Below are 22,084 nucleotides of genomic sequence, written 5' to 3'. Positions count from 1 at the left end.
AGATGTACTTTACATTTTAAATTTAAAAAGTTCTTTTTTGTGTGAACTTAAAGTCTTAGCTTGGACTTTTTTCTTTGATACAGAATTAATTAAATGTTTTATTTGATAACAGTTTTGCTTTCGCCTACAGGGTTTCTAAGTAGCAGTGCTGATGCATTCAGGAAAAAGAGGAAATCTCCTCTCCTTACACAAGTTTGTATCATTTCTTTACACTAACCTGTAATCTTGTTGTTCACAAATGTAACGTTTAAATTCTCATTAAAAACAACACTTTAAAAGTCACATTTGGCTAAATTAACTGTATTAATGAAAACACCACAAAATCTGTCAAAACAAAGGACATCAGTAACTCCACTTTTGTTAAAATAATCATTCTATTTATTGAGATGATTTTCAACCTCATATCCATCCATCGGTTATAAAGCAGAAAAAACTAGAAACTCTCAGACAAAATGTTAAAGATTGGAAAAAAAAACAAAAAAAAACAAAAAAAACCCATTTTGGTTAATAAACATACATTTATTCTGAAACAGACGTTTCCATTTATTTAACTGGATAAATCAAACTGAGAGTTTATTACATCAAGAGCCAGCTCCACACCACAAATTATTTCCTATCAAATCTTAAAATTTGTGCATCACTGCTACCTAAAAAGGCACCAGACGTGAGAGCAAAAGAAAATCACAAATGAATGATTTTTTTAAAAACCCATTCCAAAAGGTTTATCTCCTTCAAAATAAAACAACAAATTTCAAATACATTTAAAATAAAATAAACATGCTAATTAAAAACAGTCTGAATATAGAGAGGTGTACTACAAAGAGATAAACTGGTTAGTTGAGCATGGCGAGCTTAAAGTCAGAGTTTTCACTGTGATGAAGGTGGATCTCTTAAATGAACGTGAACCCTCAAAGTGCTTTTTACTACAAGCCTAATTCACTTCAAGCACACACATTCATACAGCGCTTTTATTCTAACACACACACACACACACACACACACACACACACACACACACACACACACCTACCTGCTCTACCTCAGTGACCACAGGCTCAGTTTAACCTGCTAGATCACCATGGTAACTAATGCTTAAGGCAACCTGGTCCTGTTCTATGGAAAGCAGGACTCTGCTTATGGAGTTAACGTCAGCTCTAAACCTTGCTGTTCTTCTTACAGGGCTACATCACCATGGTAATTTATGCTGCAGCTACACCAAAGCACATATGAAATCACCTGAAACAGTGCATCCATTCCCCGTGGAGCTCAGTGTTTTTAGTGACAGTATAAATAATAAGCATCAATCATTAAATGCAGATTTTTAGGAGAAACTTTATTTGTAGCTTTTTTTCTGTGTTTCCTGGAGTTTTACAGCAGTTTTATTATTCTGTATTCAGTCTGAATTAAACGACAAAGCCTGTTGAATTAATGGAATATTTATATTTCATTTATATTTATTGTATCCCGATGATTGAGCATTACTGAGTCTGTTTTCTGTGTTTAACCTGTTCATATTTCTCTAAGATTACAGCTTTAGTTTCCTTCATATGATCAGCTGCTGTGCTGCCAGTTTTCAGTCCGCGATCGGTCACATGCTACAAACTGTCTGGTTTGATCATTCGAGAAGAAGCTCTCGTCTGCTAATGTCACGTTAAAATTGAGGTTTTCTAGGCAAGGCTAAAAGCTTTCTGTGGCACTCATCTTTGGCTTCATTTTCTTTTAAAATATATCATTCATCTCTCTCAGTGACCTCCTCTGATTGACGTAAATGGCATTCAATCATCTTGTGAAATAATGAGTCAAACACCACCTTTAATGTGAGCCCAGACCAGAAAGCTTCCATTAACAGAGAAAGTTGAGAAGCAGCAGTTATCTCTCACTGGGATTTTAGGTTTTGTCAAGCCAGCTAAAGCGGAGAAAGCCCAGCTTTGTTGAGCTTGCTTCATAGTACACTCCTCTGATGTGGATCTGGGTGGAAAAAAGTCTGGAAGTCTTCATTTGTTTCGAGGAACTTTTTCTCCAAGAGGAACCTCCATCAGTTTCTGTGGGGAGAACAGAAATCAGCTACATGATCTCAACCAATTAAGAAAGAGTAATTATTTGTAAAGGTTTCTGTGGAGAGTGGCCTTCGAACAGCAGAAGAAACATATGACTTGCTTTGACAGGCAGTTTCCTTAAATTCATTTCTGCTTTCTTTTTAAGGACAGATGCCGTGTGACTCCCCATGATCACATATTTTTAGTAACTTTGTGTCCGTGTTGGAGTTTGTGTTGAATTTTTATGAGTCGTATTTTTGTTCCGGTGTTTTGTTTTTTTACTTGGTAAAGCGTATTGTACCTTTGAATTCTATTTTATCATGTTTTGGTTTTTTAAATATACTTTTTTCAAGATTTATTTTTTATATTTTTAGTGGCTCCTAATGTTTTTCACATTGTTAGTGTACTTAAAGATGATTGTAGTAATTTTAATTGGTTAATCAATGTTATAAATACATAAAATAATCCTGGATGTTTTATTATTGTAGCTGATTTTAATTTTTCTTGGTCATCTGTAATTTTATTTTACTGTGAACATTTTATAAATAAACTTGATTTTAGCCTCATTCACTCATATTCATTCATTTATTTATTTGATGTATTTTTTTATATGAATTATAAGTTAAGTTTGATGGATTTTTTCTGGTTCTCTTATAAGCTATTTTCAAATCAGCTATGTTTATCTAGCATTGCATTACATATATACTTTATATTTAATTATATATTTTCTCACACTGTATTTATACTATCTTTACTTTCCATCCAACCGGACTTGGCGGACACCGAGTCGTTCCCAAGCTAGCCAACAGAGATGATCTGTGCAGCTGGTCCTGGGTCTGGCCCTGGGGCGTCCTCCTGGTAGGGCATGCTCAAACAGAGCTCCTCATTCTGTCTCTATGGAGAGCCCTCATTCTTTCAGTCACTACCCAGAGATAATGACGTAGGTTAGGGTAGAAATTTTTATTTTAATTATTTTTTTAAATCCCCTTTTTCCTCTTTTCTTTTAGTTGTTATTGCATTTATTGACATTCTCAGAGTAATTATAGGTCATCGTTTCTTTATTTTCCCCTGAATTATCCAAAGTGCCCAGTCCTACTGAACTCTCTTTGTCTGTGTGCATGAATACATTCATTGGCGTCCCACCTTGAGCAGTCGAGCTTGGTAAGCGTTGTCCTCCTCGCCCTCTCCTCGCTGTACGTCCACCTGGTACCTCTCACAGGCCCGAATCACCTCGTTGAGGTCGTAGATCAGAGCCGGGTCTAGAGAGTGAGCGTTTATCAGGCTCACCAGGTACTCCCTGTAGTGCTTACTGTGGGAACAAACACACACATGAATCTTAGAAGTTATCTTCATCAAAGGAGGCACAGATTCACCTGCAATATTTGATTTTGATTTTTAGGCGGTGTGTTGGAAACGAGTTCACTCAGCTACAACCTGAACAATCCCAGTATTGACTCTGTGTTGGGTCTCGACCAACATGTGAGGAAACTATCTGACCACCACTTTACTCACAAGCTGCCGTTCAGCTGAGTCTGCTTGAGCAGGCAGTGCAGAGTGGCTCTTTTCTTTGGAAACTGCTGCCACAAATGTTGCCGTGACAGTGAACCTAAACAGTTCAAACTGGTGTGTCTTCTTGCCTGACCTGATTTACTCTCTGAATCACACTCTGGGTTTTAAAAGGAAAAAGCTGATGTTAGCCAGTTCCTGGCAGCTCTGAGCAGATACCTGGTGTGGTGATGAATTCTTTTACAGCGTCTTTGTTCCTGAACTCGTCTCAGTTTACCGTCTTCTAATGAGATTACAGTAAATCAGTCGCTCCAGGCTTTAAATCTCATTTTGTTTCTCTTTAAACTCTGGTATGTATTGGAATTTGTAAAATGTTTCAGTGTTGGGGAGGACCTGCGTACGTAGTGGTTCATCTGAAGAGGGTGAAGTGACTGAATAATGCAAGAAAAGAAATTCCAGCATCATCCTGTCTTTCCGGATCTGCTGGATTTCTTGAATGTGAACCCTGATAATCTCTCTGACAGAAGTTAAGACGTTTCTGCACCTGTGTGTATGATTTATCGCCGTCTCAAATGTCGCAGACTGTTTCCATAAAACAACATTAAAACTTCTTTTACGGTTGAACCTCAACTTGAACTAGAAGTTGAATTGGAAGCTTTTTAGGGACTTCATTGTTTAGCTCTATGTCATCACTCTTGGAGGGATGTTTCTGCTGCAGCAGGCAGCTGTTTTGAGCGGAAATTCTTTAAGATGTCACAACACACCACCAGACAGAGGCACAGCTGAACATAATGGAGCCACTGAAGAGTCACATATTTCTATCATGAGGTCAGACAGATCACAGTGGGAGCAAAAGCACACATTACTGGCGTTTCTCCCACCCCAAAGATTTGGACGTGCAAATTGCTGGTTTAAAAAGAAGATTCGACAGGAGTGGAAAAAAAAACCAGCAACCAGAAAAAACCCCCAATTTGGACAAACTGGGACTTGAAGAGTGTCAGAGGTTACACGATGAGGGAGTCTTCAAGTTTTATTAAACTCTCAATGTGTGTCCCTGCTGGCTACAAACAAAGAAACGACATCTTATTCAGCCTCGGTTCCATTCATGCTAACATACTGCAGTGCTAAATGAAAAACTATAAACCAGCACACAAGTGCAAATCACAGCATCATCCTTACAAACAGCAAACTGGGCATGAAGGGAAATAAGAGCCGCTGCCTTTGTGCTGGAGTTAGAAAAAATACACCCGATTCAATGTGATGCTTATCTCTACACATGACAAAAAATATATAGAAATCTTTAGTGCTGATTGAACCTTTATGTTTATGCTGGCCCTCAGTCATCAAAACTTCCATTTAAGTATCTCGATCACTTCCCCCTGTGTCACAAATCACCTGTGATGCTACAAGCTTCAGGGTACGGACAAAGATAAAATACACACCAACAACCGCGTAGTAGAATAAAACCATACTCCATATATGTACAGTATACAATTATGTGTAATCAGCAGTGCTATAACATGCACATGCTTCTATTTGATGGGAAGCTTCACCGTCACCACTGACAGGCTTTGACTCTTTGAACACAACAGGTCAATGCAGGACAGTATACAGGTGTGGAAATCACATGAGAACCGCAACCACAACAATGACAAAACATCTTCATGTGTAGAAACAGCAGCAGCGCGTACAAACATATTGAGAAAGGCTAATTCCTGTTTCAACACATTCGATTAAGAGCGCTGTGAGTGGCGTTCTAATTTGAAACTTCCATCGAAGCAATTAAGATGCATGAAAAACTGTAAAAGGAAGCGGACGTGGCAACACAGATTCACTCACTCGCAGAGTCCAGCTTGTCCCGGCTGTGTTTTGATGCCACACGGTGAATCCACCTGCTGACCGCCTTCATCCTTCTGCTCCATCACACCACATTCATCTGCACCAAAAACACAAAGTCAATTAAAATGTATATAAAAACCACAAAATAACAACAAAAAGTCAGTGAATTCATGCTAGAGCTCATTTATTAAATACCACCTGCATTCCTACGCATGGACACTAGAACTAACAGCCCCTTAACAACATCACTGTCATATTACATCATTCCTAAACATCAGCTGTAACCTTTTTTGTATCCATTTAAATATTTCTTATGTCTAAACTCCTTATTTACTGAACATGAGCATCATTATCATCATTACTATGAGGGTGATGAAACACCATATGGACCAAAGTATTGAGCCACAGGTGTGTAAAATCGAACACTTCACCATGCAGTCTGCCTTTACAAACGCTTAGGAAGGAATGGCTCGCTCTGAGGAGCTTGAGTGTGGTAATGCAACAGGATGCCACCACAGCAGCAAGTCTGTTTGTGAAATGTCTTCCCTCTGAAATATTACACAATCCGATTGAAGAGGAAGCATTTAGGCACCTCAGCGACTCGGCCTGGTGTCGGGCCTGACCGTTAAAGAGCGGATTACACCAAGTGCTGAGGCATAGCTGCCGAGCTGCAAACCTCCCCTGCCATTAACAGCAGCACAAACGCTGTGCACCAGCAGCTTCATAGCAGCTCCTGTTTGGTGTATAGCAGGCCCAGTACTTTTATCCATGTAGTGCAGTATTTATTTACAGAGCTCAATTTTCAGATATTATCATAAACAAATACACTGCTATAGCTTTTCAAAGATCTAAGAAACAGACACCCTCTCTACTTTTAAGACTAGACTCTTTTCTTTATGATAAAGCTTATAATAAGGGCTGAATCAGGTGACCCTGAACCCTCCCTTAGTGCATTGTGGGAAGTCCCTCGCACCCTGAGCCTATAAACAGCCTGATGCTATTGCAGCATGTCACTCAGTTTCTTTTCTCCGTTGTTTCTCTATGGTTGCAGCAGATGGCTGCCCTGCACTGTGTCTTCCTGTTTAAAGAATATTCTTCCTCCCCGCTGTCACTAAATGCTGCTCAAAGAGGATCTTCCGATTGTTCTGATTGACTCCCTAATATCGTAAAGTCTATGGTAAAATATAAAACACTCCCTCACAACTATTGTTGTGAACTGGATATGCATGAATAAAGGTGAATGCATTTATTTTTCTTTTATTGCCAAAGTTTGTTTTTGTTTTGCACAAATGAGAAATGAAATGCTCAGCATCCGACTTCGCTTCTCTAAACATCCTGAAAAGCAAATTAATTTTCAGAAATTGTTCAGTCATGCCAGGATTCCCATTAACACAAAAACTGTTTTACCGGTCTGAGCTCCATTAGAGGGATCCGTGTTGAACTCCACACCGCTCCTCTAAGGGCAGAAAAACAAATCAATAAACACGCTGTTTACATTTAGATCGGGGACGAGCTCATCAGATTTAAACAAACCCTCACATACCATCCACCTCTTACTTATGAATATAATAGAGCCACAAAGAGACGAGTTATTAATGAGGATAAATCACAAAATAAAACTTGTGTTGTTATTTGTCAAAAGGCCAAATCCCTGGTGACTCAAAGGGGAGGGGACACACCAAGCACAAACAAAGTTCTATTTACAACAGGACATAGGCTCTATTTACTATATCTGGCACAGTGGACTGTATGAACACAAGGACATTTTGTTTTATCCTTTACAATCAAATCATTTTTCCCTGTTTTTCACAGCCAGTCAGTTTATCCTCCAGATGACCTTAAATATCTTCATTCCAACTCTACAAAACACAGCTGATATTACATTATTTTGTCAAAGTGCAATATATTAGAAATACATTTAGAAAATTGGATAATGTGGTTTACATTGACAGAGTACACAGAGCTGCTCAAACAATTAATAATAATTAAGCTGTAAAGGTGTAAGCTGGTTTGCGGGGAGAGCACACTAAAAAGAAAATGGACCTCTTTGAAGCCAGAAAACTATCTGTGGTTCTGTGGGACCGACACAAAGTCACAATAACACAAACTTAACTATTCCAAAACCTCTTTCTCCTGATCATCGCGAGAGCCCAAGACGAAGCATTTCCTCACCGGTCCTTTTGTTTATTCACTTCTTCCCCTCATGATTTCTTTGATAACATTCATCATCTATTAACAGCTTTACTTTCAGCATCTGTATGAAAGACGCTGCTCGACTTTACTTAAATCCCGCTGGTAGTGAGATATGAGATGGAGTCAGGGTAAAAAAAAAAACGAGAAATGTTTCAATCTTGTTGTGGGAGACATTTTTTGTGTTGTTGCCTTATGTGTGCTATTAAGGGTCACTTTATAGTATGGTGTGTTTATGGGACTGTATTTAAGGTAGACACATGTAATTAGCGCCCGGTGTTATTGGTCGGAAGAAGCAAACAGATTGTGACCGCTGCGCTGTTGTGATGAATGACGTTTTGTGGCAGTTTCTGCTTTTCTGCAGTTCATACTCTGCATTTTGATTCTGTTTCCCTTACTATAAGTTTCTGCAATGCATTTCAATTCTTTAAACTCTGCATTGTCTCAGATTATTTCCTGTAAAGCGCTCTGTGATTCCTGTCAGTACGAACAAACATTTCTCGCTCGCTGTCTGCTTCAGCTCATGGCCGACTGCCATCTGCTTCAGGTAACACAGGAACTGAACCATCCCTCATGGAAAGCAACAGTTTAAAATAAAAACAATTTACTGGGTGAACAGCAGAAGAAAACACATGTGTGGTTTGTGGTTTTTAGCTCAGCTGTGAGAGGACAGGTGGAGCAGGATATTTTAGAGAGTGGAGCCAGGTGGATTCAGCGGCACAGCTGTCAGCTGATATGTAATCCACGTAGGTCGGCTGCAGCTTCCTGCACAACAATCAGCAATGCAAATAATGCAAATAATGCAAAGAAACATACATACGTGACCGTCTCACCTGTAGAAGCGCCTGTAGTCTGGGAGGCTCCCAGTCTCTAAGATAGAAGAGGCAGTCTCGAGGGTGATGAGCGTGCAAGCAATTGAGAGAGCAGTCAGGCTTACATTTAGTCTGCAAAAAAAGGAGCAGCAGGTTTTAGTCAGGTTAAAGAAAATGTTACACTTTTAACTAAAAATTGCAACACTTTAAGATGTGTAATATTTGTCTAAATATATCAGTCTTAAACCAAATTGTATGAATTTTCCAGACATTAGAAGATCAAGAATGAACCAGAGGATGTGTCCTGAAACAAATGAGACTGCAACCTGCAGCTTGTCTCATACAAAGCACATCCTCCCAACAGGCTCAGCCCTCTTTCTAGAGCTGTGATATTATGGAGAATTGGAGCTCAAGCCTACATGCCACTGATATGACAAAGAAAAAGGGGGTTGTCTACCACACAAACATTCATCCTATAATTCACCCTCACCTTGTGGTAGGGGTTGTTGCAGCCACTGCAGAACTGGTACCTGCACTGCGAGCAGCTGAAGTGCATGCAGCCGCCCTTCGTCAGAGCGTACTGGAACCTGCAGTGAGGACATGCTGCGGGAAGATGAGATAAGAGCGAAAACAGGAACAATTGGCACAGATGAAAGCACACATTCAAACTGTGTGTGGTGAGGGAAGCTGACTGATGTACAAACAGAGGAGCCAAACATGGAAATGAAACTTGTGGTTGTGGTTTTAGGTCGAGTCTCTGGCAAGCCTTACTAATTCCGTTGTCTCTCAGATAGCCAGCCAGTCCCTGTTTCTGGTATTCCGGGTCATTCTCCCTCTTCCACAGTTGGAACTGCTCGCAGGACACATCCTGGTGCTGAGGTTCCCACTGTGACCAGAGAAGGGGTTAATGATTTGAGTGCTTCCTGTACTGAAGTGGCAAAGTTTCAAGGTTCCATGTGGAAACTTCTGAGACCTCTTCCTTATTTTTAATCAAATGTAAGATAAGAGACAGCTCCCACGCACAACGGAAAATATTTCAGATTATACTCACAGGTTTCTTGCACTGAGCACAAAAACTCTTGTGGCAAGACAGGCATGTGACCTTCAGTTGGTCTCCCTCGTTGATAAACCCAGACGTGCACTGAGAAAGACAGGAAAGAGAAATTCAATATAGCTAAAAATCCCTATTAGAAAAGGCTAAGAGATCTCTGCTTGGTTTTAAATAATCAGTAAATACACGGCTGCAGAAAATGAAGGGAAAACGGCCATTAGCAGCCCGTTCTGCTCACTGATGAGAGCAGGTTCACACTGAGCATGTGTGACAGGCGTCAAAGAGACAGTGTAACAAACCTGCCTGAAAAAAAATAAGTAAATAAAAAATCATCCAGCGTGCCCGGTCTGGCAGTGGCTCTGTGATTTTCTCTCCCACAATTTGCAGAAATCTGAGCTGATGTGATTTTTTTTATTGATTTACTCTTAACAGGATAAGATTTCGATTTTTTTTCCCACCAATACACCTGATGTCAGTCCATTACTAGGCCGCTGATTTGAGTGGACTCAGGAGGCTCTTTGACTTTCTAAATGAAATCATATGTGGTGTTTTATCCATTTCAATAATGTGCTCATCCAGAAAACAGAGAATACAGCTGTACCAGGACTGGCTGCGTTTTTTTTAACTTGTATCATAAAACTAAACTAAAGTACCTACAAAGGCTGAAATAAGACAAAGCGTTTGTGGATGTTCAACTTTTCCTCCACACTTCATGTAAGTTAACAGGCCAATGATTATTTTCTAAAACAACAACAAAAAAAAAAACAACTGTAATCTACAGCACTAACACCCAAAGTTCCTAATTCCTTATTCTTTTAATGTTTTCAAGAAAATTAGTTTGTTTCTTTACTTAATCTAACTCCATATATGAATTTCAAACAACTGCTACAACTACAGGATAAAACTAGATTATTTTGACTCTGAGGTGCGTTCAAGGATTGTCTGTCCTTGTCTGGTTACACTGTCAATAAAATCCAGGCTTCAAAGACGGAGCTTAAAATAACCCAAATTATGTGTTGTATGAAAACTATGGAATGCAAATTACAGGGTGGAAATCTGATTGTTAAACGACAGGGACGAACAAGCAGACTGCGTTACGGTGAACTCACATGACAGCACCACATGAACTTGGGGTCTTTCATGAGAGCGTGCTCGGTCAGCTTTTTGTGGAACAAGTCGTACACCTCAGGCTCCAGGCAGTCCCTCAGCTGGAAAACAAAACACGACACGAGGCGTCGCCGCGTCGTTATTATAAGACGAAAATCAGCTGCAGGTTATTTTCACACCCATCTGCAATCTGATGTGTTTTGATACTAGTTTAATGTCATTTTGAGCACTTTAAACAAAACATCTTCCCCCTCTGAGCACTTCACCCTGTTTAAAAATGACTATGTTGAGATAAATGCAATTATCATGCATGATTACAATCCACAGCATCTTCTAAGAATATCTTAAAGAGCTAAAAATCTGTTTACAGATCAAATTCTGTCTTAATAGCTGAAACAAAGCTCCATTCTCCCATCAAACCCACAAATAACCCCAGTTTCATAATTTCTTCATAAGTACTTATGATCACATGGAGAATCAGATGCAAACTGAAATCTTGGCCCTTGTATCTGCAGACGACACTAAAAGCCCCTGAAGTGTTCCCCACAGCCTTGCATACAGTCAGGAAAAGATGTTCAAGCTGCAGTTCGTGAGTAAATAATTATAGTACGCTTAATCTGTTTATACAGCTGTTTATATTGCACATCTGTTTAGGCTTTGGGAAATATGATTGAGACTTTGTCTGTAGTTATTTCTCACATGTAGCAGGAGACAATTCACATCAGGCATGTTGTCGTCTGTGGAAATACTCTGAGGTTTAGGCAAAGGCAGCTGGAGCTGAGAGAGGCAGGACACCCACTTTACTACTAATTCAAGCGACCATTATCCCCTGTGCTTCTCTCACATCAATACAAAAGGACACGGCACAGACCTTGTAGCAGAGAGAGTGCAGGTCAAAGTGTTTATTATGTGATATGATGCACATGCGCCTCCAACAGGAAATATCTAGAAGAGTTCAGGGCTCAGTGAACGTGTGAAAACAGCTTTTCACAGGCGTGGGGAGGGAATTTGAATCCGGACTGCTGCACTAGTGCCATGTGGCACGTGGTCTCCTGCTCATCCACTGAGCTAAAGTGTTGCTCAGAAATGCCTTTTATTTCTTTAAATATGCTCTGTGTCATGTATTTGTAACAAAAATAAATGACCTGTTTAAAGATGCATCTCGGGTCTCTTGTTAAAACTCCTATTTAGGACTCTTCACGTTAACGTTTCCGGCACATTTCCTCTGAGTTCACCTGTATATCCAGCGTGGAGAAGTAGCTGTCCAGCTTCTCTGGGTCGTTGATGTCGGGTTCGCAGCAGCTGGGACACACCATGTCTCGGATGTGTTTGTCTCTCACGGCGATGGTAAAGTGGGCCTTGAAGCATTCGAGGCACACCGAGCACTGACAGGACGTTAGAGACTGCATCTGGAGTACCAAGGGGAAAAGAAAGAGACTTTAAGAGCTGTGCATTAAACATAACTGGTTGCTGCGGAAACAGATCGCTCTCCCCGATGACCCACCTTGCTGCGGGGGAAGATGCTCAGACAGATGGGGCACTCGTTGTTGAGGAGACGCCTGATAAAATCTCTGTCATGTGACTCCTTCACGGCTTGCACCACATCCTCCAGGGAGTAGCTGACACCCTGGCTCTTGGAGCAGCGACAGGACGAGCTCGCAGCGCCCCCAGCTGGGCAGGTCATACAATGCCAGCAGCCGCCTGCACGTCCTCTGAAGGAAGCAAGCCAGGTCAGCACAGAGGTTTATGTTAAAATGAAAAAGATACACGTCAAAACAAAAATCTCTTTCTAGTCAAACCTGTTTGTCTGGGTGTGCGGGATCAATCGGCGGCTCGGGCTGGGCTGTCCAGATTCGCTGGTGGAAAGCTTCCAGCAGGGGGCGCTGAAGCAGAGACAAAGCCCCCTGCATCTCACCTCCACTCTGCCGCAGGGCCTCCTCGCATTGGGCCACATCTTGGAAGCCCAGAGAGTGAAGCTCCTTCATCTTCACCCAGTAGGAACAACAAAAACAAAACAATGAAACAAAGGAATCACTTTAAATGGCTGCAGTGAACATAAAAGACTCACATCAAGAGTCTTTACACTGCTGATAAACAATATTAAAAACAGGCGTTTGCTCTTAAATCAAAAGAAACAATTTTCTGTCGTAATTCACAAAATATTTGCAGTATGAAGGTTAAAAATAAAAAGAGTCCTTTTTGAGATAGAAGGAAGAAAAGTTCATACTTTCTTTTAACAATAAATATGTATTTAAAACTTTAATGTGCTTTTAATTGTCCCACCTTTTCTTTGCGGTCTCTCAGCAGCTCTCTCACGGCTTTGTCGGTTTCTCCTCCTGTTTTCAGCCACGCCAGCTTGGCCTCAGCTCTGGACAGCTTCATGCTGTCACCTATGGAGGTCGGACCGCTCTTCTCGGACTCGCCTCCGTCTCTCTCCAGCACGGGCTGCGTCCCGACACGCCCCATTTTGTAGTTCAGTTGGACGGAGGCGGCCATGGCGCAGATTTCATCCAGCAGGTGAGGCAGCTCTGAGGTCAGCCAGTCACAGGGGTTAACGTTGCTGCCACCGCACGCGCCCAGAGCGGCGTACACCTCCTCTGGGCTAATGCCTCGCGTTTCTGCTTCCTGTGAATGAGAAACGTAATGCATCTTCTCTTTTCCAGCGTTTCAATTCTATAATATTGTAATTTAATTTGAAAAATGTCATTTAAATGTTTTGAGGAGAGTCTGTGTGAAACGTTTGCCATACTCTGATGTGACGGACAAGAGCGAGCCCGTCTTCTTTCATCGTCTTCTGCCTCTTCAGCTCCAGGTTGACTCGGGGCTTCGGCTGTGGCCGGTCCTTAGGTCCGCACGGCGTCTGCTGGAGAGACTGGGGCAGAGAAAGTCCACCAGAATCTTTAGGGGACATGTTGCACATCTCACACACTGTGGAGGCCTTGGTGTTAGCAAAGGTGCAGAATTGGCACGTCCACTGCTAGAAGAAGAAAGAAAAGCACGTAAAGCAAACACTAACAAAAACTGATGACTTCAAAGGCTTTGCTGGGACACCTCCATCCTCACTTAAACTAACCTGAGTGTAATCCAAGTGAGAATGGCATTCATGCTTTAAGTTATGTCTGACATTATGGTAATATTTTCATGTGTAGCTTAAACTTGACTTTAATGCTATAAAAAAAAGGATTAAGTCCTCCTACTATCTGTGGACAAGGTCTAGATATCTGATTGGTAGGTGGTGATTCAGGACGTCATAATGATCCTGACCATGATGATGATGATGATAATAATATGGATCCTGGTCTATTGACTAATACAAGAAAAACTGACTATATCTAGAGATAGGTACAGCTGTTAAGCTTAAGGAACAGCAGGTGTAAGACAGAGGCTACCATGTAAAACAGCGGTCCCCAACGTTTTCTGCGCCACAGACCGGTTTAATGTCAGACAATATTTACGCCCAAGACAAAAACTGTGGTATTTTGTAAATATAATAATAAAGGCGACTTCACTGTGTAATTGTGTAACTTTATTAGCAGCGTCCTCCTAAAATGCGCCAACAGCATCCTCCTCTCTGCCCCTCCTCTCTGGTCGCTATGGTAATATGTAAATATTTCTTTCAAAACAAGACGCACAACTACAACACGGGAAAAGACCCAGGGAAACTGAGTTAACGATAAAAACCCTGAAACACAAATTTCACACCCGGGCCCAAACGACTCAAGTAACTGGTACCGGTCTGTGGGCCGGGGTTGGGGATCGCTGATGTAGAATGTCTTACAAACAAGGTCAAACCTAAATATATTGTACATACGATGAAACAACAACATGAGTTAGCCAAAAACATCTCAGAAACATCTAATCAGCAGAATAATTTAACAGCAAATTAATGTTTTTCATTCATCGGTCTTCTTATGAATTCTCTGCTTCACTGAAAACCCAACAACAAGTGACTGTAGATAAATGTGTTCCCCGCAGAGCTAAGACTAACAGAAAAGGTTTTCATTCAGCAGGAATCTGTAGTCTCAGTCTGTGCCAACGCTCAGCACAGTAAAGACTGAGAAAATAAGAAACAGGTTAGTAGCGTTATCAGCAGCAGGAGACAAACCTTTGCGTCAGACAGAGATCTGAGGATGGACATGTCAGAGGAGACCGGAGGGCGAGTGGCCAGACGGGGGCGCTCACACACCTCGCAGAGGATGCTGCTGCCTTGATTCATCACAGTGCAGCTCTTACACTGCCACTCTGAGAGAACGAGCACCAACACAGTTCAGTTCAAATCAAATAGCTTTCAAACTTTAACATATTATGCAGAATATTTATGTAAAAACAAATGTTTCCTCCATAATAAGTTAAAGTTCGGTGCTTTTAATAAATTAAAAGCATTTCTACTTTAACTCGAGGGCACAGGGCGTCTGAAAATTAAACTTAAGCCTTTAAGTCAACCTTAATGGCACCTTAAATAAAATTTAAGACAAAACTTCCTGAGGCTTGAACTATTCCTTTCACCACCAGGGGGCACCAGTTACCAGCATGCATCTCTTTTCAGCTGCCCACTCATATTTAAGAGATTTCCTCTGATGTGACCTTGATGACCTCCCTAGTTTAAAAGAAAGGTGACCTTGACCCTTGGCACCCCCCTAGTGATACAACCTGGTATTACATGCAGTGCAGTGCATGAATTCTTTAACCACAAACGCATAGTGTTTGATGTTATTCTCTTGAAAGCTTTAGTTAATTTGGAAAGGTTTCAGCTCTTTTAAAATACAGAAATTTACTATAAATACCTTTAAAAAAATATTGCCTGAGTGTGTGGGCAAATAAGTCAAAAAATACTATGTTTATCTTGAGCTATATCTTAAGTTTCATCCATCCTCAAAACAGGGATTCCTGTCCTTAGTGGGAAGTTCTAGGAATTGGTTTCAACCACAGAGAACAATAATAATAAATAACAATTTCCAACCATTTTTTCTTACACTTGGATCTTCCCGTTTTTCTAAAATAACAAAGAGGGTGGATAAGCAAGTGAACTTTAAACTCTATAGGGCCTTTTATAAGCAAATGTGTTAATTCACAGACACCCTGTAACCTGCTGCGTGTGTAAACCTTTGCTCTTACCTGCATTCGGCGATGCAGGAAGTGACATGGTGCTTTCCAGAACAGTGGACACAGCTGTGGCGAGTCGAGGCCGTTCGCAGGTCGTGCAGAGAACGGCTCGCATCTCGTTCACTGTAGTGCAGTGAGAGCACTCCCACGGGGACAGAGACGGGCTGAAAAGCAGCAGAGAAGGACAACATTTTTTTTTCAGCTCCTAACAAGAACATGTCTTCAGCTAATCTTCATTTCCTCCACAGCTGCAGATCCTCAGATGTGATAAAATACATTGCTAAGACATTTCAGGGATCTCTAGAGACCCTGGTGTTTGATTCTCAGCAAAATCTTTTGGAGTTTTGATCAAACAAAGTTGATCTTTTATTGTAACAAAGGAGATGGTGAACAAATCCAGCCTGTGTCCTTCCTGGCTTTGATCTGCTGCCAAATAAAGAGCTGAATGTGGGTTTCTCTTCTCACCTGGATGTTTTAGCAGGTGTAGTAATGGTCCTGTTGTGCCCTTTACGATCAGGGTGGGAGTGGTACAGCTTGTCGCACTTCAGACACAACCTCTGGAGGCACGTGGCGCAACGAGCATGGACAGCAGAAATTCCACAGATGGTGCAGGTGTCTGCAAGAAAAAGACGTTAAAGAGTTAAAACAGTAAGCAGCAAAAAAAACAAGCAGAGCCGAGGTTTGACTTTTGTTTTGCAGATGTAACTCGGCCTACTTTGTTTGGTTTGCTGTAATTTGTCCCTCTTGTGACTGGCTCTGTTGGGGTGTCGGTGGAAGAGGTCATCGCATGCGTCGCAGAAATGTGGATTGTCACACGACGAGCAAAACAGAGACGCGTCTCCGCCGCACAAACTGCACCCGCTCACTGCAGCAGAGCCTGGAGACAAACAGGAAACAGACCACATTTTTAAAACGTATCAGGTCGTTTTGGTATACTTTGGTATACTGAAGAGTTCATGGTTTACTCATTGTCTGCAAGATCCCAAAATCATCTCCTCTCCACCACTGTGCCCGGTAGGTGTCATGAGGTGTTTGTGCTGATATGCTGAGTTTGGCCCACTCTGTCCAAAGGACATTGTTCCAGGAGTCCTGTGGTTTGTTTAGACGTGTTCAACTTTGCCATGTTCTTCTTAAAGAGAAGAGGCGTTCTCCTGGCAACCCTTCTAAATAAGCCATACTCGTTTTTGTTCTTAACGTAATGACGCAGTGTAATACGTGATATGGAAACTTTAGACCTGAAAGAGGGTGTACTTTTATTTTACCATAACTGTGTGTCTTCAAAAATGCTATACAAAGTTTATAAATTGCTTCGGAGCACAGCAAAGTTTATAAAAAGCTTCTTAACTTTGTGGCATCAAATGAAGAAGAAACTAATTTGGTTAAGAGTTAAGAAGAAAAACTGCTGGAATGAAAAAAGAAATAAAATAAAAACTCCCAGGCCATCAGGTGTGGCAGTAGCTGACCTGTTGATGGTTTTGGCACCAGAGCAGGTTTAGGAGGAAGAGGCAGGATCAGAGGTTTGTCCCCCTGCTGCTGCTGCTGCTGCTGCTTCTTTTCCTCTACGGGAAGCTTAGCCACAGAGTCAGTCACCATCTGAGCCTTAACAAAAATAAATAAATATCAGCATGACAAACAAAACGAATGAAGTCTGAAAAAGGACAAATATTAAAAAACAGATTATCTTAATTCAGCCTGTTTTTATCTTTAATGAACTTAAATGAACTTTTCGGCCGACAGCCTTTTGAAACGTGTACACACCTTTGGGATGACGAATGGGATGATTTCTTTGAAGTGTTCTAGGTGAGGATGAGTGCCCTGAACAAACAAACATAAGAAAATGGAACATCAAAACTGCACGCACATGTTACCGATGATCAGATCTGCTTAGGAGTCGATACAAACCTTTACTATCATATCCACTTCCGTGCGTAGCGTCATGACCTCCAGCGTCACCGCTGCGACTTTTTCAGTATCCGGATCCTCGACTTCGTCGGGAAAGCTGAGGCCGTCGACCTGCTGGTTAGTGTAACCGTAGAGATAGAGGACTCTGCGGCCTCCCTGTGGACCAAAACCCACATTTCAATCCTAATCTTTTAAACAAAACTTAAAGGTTCTCAGTCAAAGTTTCTGCACAATCTTTGGACACAATGGAGTTTTTTTTCCTCACTTTGATGGCATCCACTGTAGTCCTGAAAACAGGATTGTTATGCTTGACACTCCTCCAGTATCTGGGTCTGGTGGGAGAGGTCAGGTTACAGCCATACTTCTCCAGGATGCTCAAGGCTTTGATGAATCGATTCAAAGACTCCAGGACCTGTTGAGAAGAAAAATTAGTATTGATGTTAATCAGTTTGCCTCCATTATTCAATCCAAATGAATTATTTGTGATGATTTAGTTAACAACAATGTTACAATGAATCACAGCTAGCAGATGAGGCTGGTATCAAATGCAGGTTAAAAAAGAGCTTTCATATCCTATCCTATTCATATCTCCTGTGAATTACTATGCAATACAATACAAGCATCCAGGATACCAATACTTGTTTCTGTTTCTCTATGTCATAGACATTGAAGTGATGCAGTTTTGCTGCTGAAGCTATGCTATATCCCATGATATCGATACTCAAACTTGATTACAGAAAAGAAAAATGCTCTAAACACTGACTTTATTTTAAGCTCCTGGTTCTGTGTGACATCATAGAGAGGGAAATCCCTATTCGGCCTTCTCAAAATCTTTTAAAGAGGGGTAACCAAACAGAAACAAGCTGACATAAATGGGGAGGGGCTAACAGCTCGTTTCAGACAGAGGATGAACTGTCAAGTCCCAGTGTAAAATGCATAAGGATTATTTTGAATAATGAATGATGCAAAGCTACTGTAGCAGAGTTTAAGATTGGAACAAATTTACTAACAGAAGCCACAGTGCTGAAGATAATTTTTCACTCCCCTGTGGATATCTTCATGTTTGTTTTCATCAAAAAAAATCAAAGATAAGTGTCACAAAATCTTTTTTCCTTAATAAAAAAAAACTGAGTAGACCTTTGGGGATCAAACAGACACAGAAATGTTACATCAAACTGCACTAAAGCGATCGTTTAAGAGAAAAGATTACCTCCTGTTTGTTACGACCTGCCGAGTTCTCCCTTCAACATAACCTCAGCTGAGACGTGGCGGTACTTCTCCGACAGAGGCAGCTCGATAGCGGCCATCGTCTGAACGTCGGCCTTCACTTCCTGAGCTGAACCCGAGGACGAAAGGAGAGACTGGGCTCTTCTCCTGGCCTCGTCCATCTGGACGGACGCAGGACTGCTGCTCATTGCTGTTAGAAAGAGAAGAGAACTTTTTAGAGATCGTTCCAGGGCTTCAAAATCGAGGATCAGCTGATTTATTTGGTTTGGAAAATCACTGCAAATTTGCTGTTATTTTCGGTCTGTGAGACGGTTTTTGTAAAAGAAATCACTGATTAGAGGAAAACATAAAAGCCACATTAATGTGCGGCGAGACTCAGCAAAGACTGCCAGAGGAGATCAAAAAGCTAAAAAAAAATTGCAGCTTTTAACCTTTCCATCAGTCACTTATTCAACATTTAATAATAATAACAGACATTTACTGCTATTAATTAATACATTCTTAAGAAATGAGAACTTTTACATTGCTGATAAACTCACAGTGTAACCTCCAAATTTCAAAATACATTAAACCTCAAAATTCCGATAGCGTTTTGTTAAGATGACCAAGACACTCAGTTTATTATTAAATATGATCTGTAAACTACTGTAATAAAGCTTTGCAGGTGTGGCTGTCTGCAGGTGGAGAGCAGGTCCCCTGCTGGTTCCAGCCACGCCTCGTTCCATGTTGTTATGCAGGGACCGTTTGAGGCCTCGGGCTGTTTTCTGTCTATCTTACCCTGCTTTCCTGCAGGGTTAAAGATGTCCAGCTTATTGGTGTGTCTACTATGTCAAAGTTCAGTCATGCAGTTTTTATAGATGATTTGTATTTACCAATAACAATCAGGATAAATAAAGATAATATATAAATCATTACCACAGCATCAATATAAGGACCCAAAAATGTCAGCAGATTACTGAAATTATACAAAAGCTCTACAAAGGTTCCCCACAGAAAACTAAATCAGGAATAAGAGTGGAAAGTTGTTTCTGCCAGTGAAAAAAAACAAACAAACAAAAAAAACGCTTGTAAGTCAAAAATTTGGGTTAGATATTGAAATTTTGAGATAGTAAGTATTAATCTTTATTATGGTGGCAAAAAAAGACTCCATACCTGAGAGCCACAAAAACAGGTATTTACTCTAAAACATCTGTAGGAACGAGGTCAAGTAGTTTTCTACATAACAAATTTTAAATTGACTCTCAAAAAATGATGCTATAAAAACACCTAAAAAGTTGAGCCCTCGTCTTCACTTGAAAAATGATTTTTGAGAAGTCTAATAACAGCAGGGACCTGAACTTTCTGACCTTTCCAATAACTCCTATTATGAAGGGCATCTCTCCATAGTTTCTTTTTTATTTTATTTTTTATGTGAGCTGGTCAAATAAAAGGAATTTGATGAAATGACCCAATACACAGAAGTCAAACACAATGGTTTCATAACAGTGATTACCTGAGTTACCACCTGATTTTTAGACGTTCTTCAACTACATAGTATTAACGCCTGATCACAACTTTTCCACGTGTTCACAGATTAAATACTTAATATATTTTAACAAATACTTATCCTTAAATAAAAAAAATAAAAAATAGCTAGGTGCAAAACTTGCAACCTTGTTTATTATTTTAAAAATCAATCCAAAAATGACCAATCCACACTGAAAAAGGACACGAGTGGCAGAGGAAGGATAACAACAGGAAGGATCAACATTCAGGTAAATCAAACAGTCATCGGTGACCTTTATAACTGATCATTTCACTTTTAATAACCCATGTGATCTGATGGGAAAGTCCAGGCTAATCATAGTTTCAGAGGTAAACAGTTCAGTATCACATCACAGTCGCCACTTTAAATCCGCTCCCTGCTACTTTCTGTACAGTAAAACATCAAATTAACTGGACCCGACGGTGGATTTTTTTGTCACTTTGACCGTCTTGAAGTCCCAACAATAACAATTCACAGCAGCTGAAAACGAAACTCTAAAAACAGAAACTTTAACACAGCTCCATAACTTAGCTTCATATCTGATCAGTTAACTTACCGCCTCAGCTGTTCTGGCCTTCTTTTAACGGTTATTTCTGTCGCCTCTTCTCCGAATAAAGTCTTTACATTTCCGCCAGTAAAGTCAGCATGTTTTAGATTTCAAGCCAGCGGTTAGACCCTCTTCTACAGTGAGCTGCTTCAGTCTGTCTGAAGCTAGCTTTATGCTTTAAACGCGGAACTCCTCCATATTTCCGGTCTGATTGTGATCTTTTCAAAATAAAAGCGGAATTTACATACCTATACCAGTAACAGTAGTCATGAAAATGATGAACTTTACTATGTATGTATGTATGTATTTATTAAGCTCCCAGTTGTATCATGCCTAAAAAATTTTAAATATTTAATTAATTATGACCAGCGACCAAATTATTAAATAATTATTTAATTAATTTTGTAAATATTTCATATTATATTTACATTTTTGTTTGTTGTGACACCTTTTACCAGCTTTTTGGACAAAAAAATGTGTCTGAGTCTGGTATTTTATTATCTGTACTATCTTTGAAAAATAATCATCAGTGATGCAAATTTGTATTTTTCATTAGTTATTGCATTAATTTTCGTTGTTTAAAACTACTAAATTGTTTAAAACTACTAAATTAAGAAAACTTAACAAAAAAAACATCCCCTCCACTCTCGCTGGCCACTTAATTAGTGACACCAGCTCAGCTGCTTGTTAATACTAATATCAAATGAGCCAATCATAAGGCAGTAACTCGAACTGAGCATGAGAATAGTGTAAAAGGTGATTTCAGTGACTATGTCATGGTTGATGTTGCCAGATAAGCTGGTTTAAAAGAAACTGCTGATCAACTGGGATTCCCCTACAAAATCATCTCTAAGGTTTACAGAGAATGGTCTGGAAAACAGAAAACATCCCGTGAAAGGCAGTTCTCTGGGTGAAAATGTTGATGCCAGAGGTCAGTGAAGAATGGCCAGACTGCTTAAAGTTGCTAACAAGGCAACAGTAAATCAAATAACTTCTCATTAAAATCAAGGCATGCAGGCGATCATCTCTGAACGCACAGCACATCGAACCTTGAAGCAGATATGCCACAGATCTGAAGGCAAAAGAAGGTCTAACTTGGTACTACCAGTGAGTGCCACTTTATTAGGTACAGCCACATTTTTATTTAGGTTCATTTTAAGTGAGTAAATAATTTCCCATCTATTTTTCTTTTTTCTAAAGTATAGTTTTATTTTATTTGACTTAAAAGAAATGTGTCAG

General features: G+C 40.3%; 1 pseudogene; it reads right to left on the bottom strand.

The window, feature by feature from the left end:
- Positions 1-546: 546 nt before the first annotated feature.
- LOC120741157 lies at positions 547-21,049 on the bottom strand (annotated as a pseudogene).
- Positions 21,050-22,084: the final 1,035 nt, after the last annotated feature.

This window comes from Simochromis diagramma, unplaced genomic scaffold (genome assembly GCF_900408965.1).
Source record: "Simochromis diagramma unplaced genomic scaffold, fSimDia1.1 OVJJ01000602.1, whole genome shotgun sequence".
In the NCBI taxonomy this organism is placed as follows: Eukaryota; Metazoa; Chordata; class Actinopteri; order Cichliformes; family Cichlidae; genus Simochromis; species Simochromis diagramma.
This window is presented reverse-complemented; position numbering and strand designations above follow the sequence as displayed.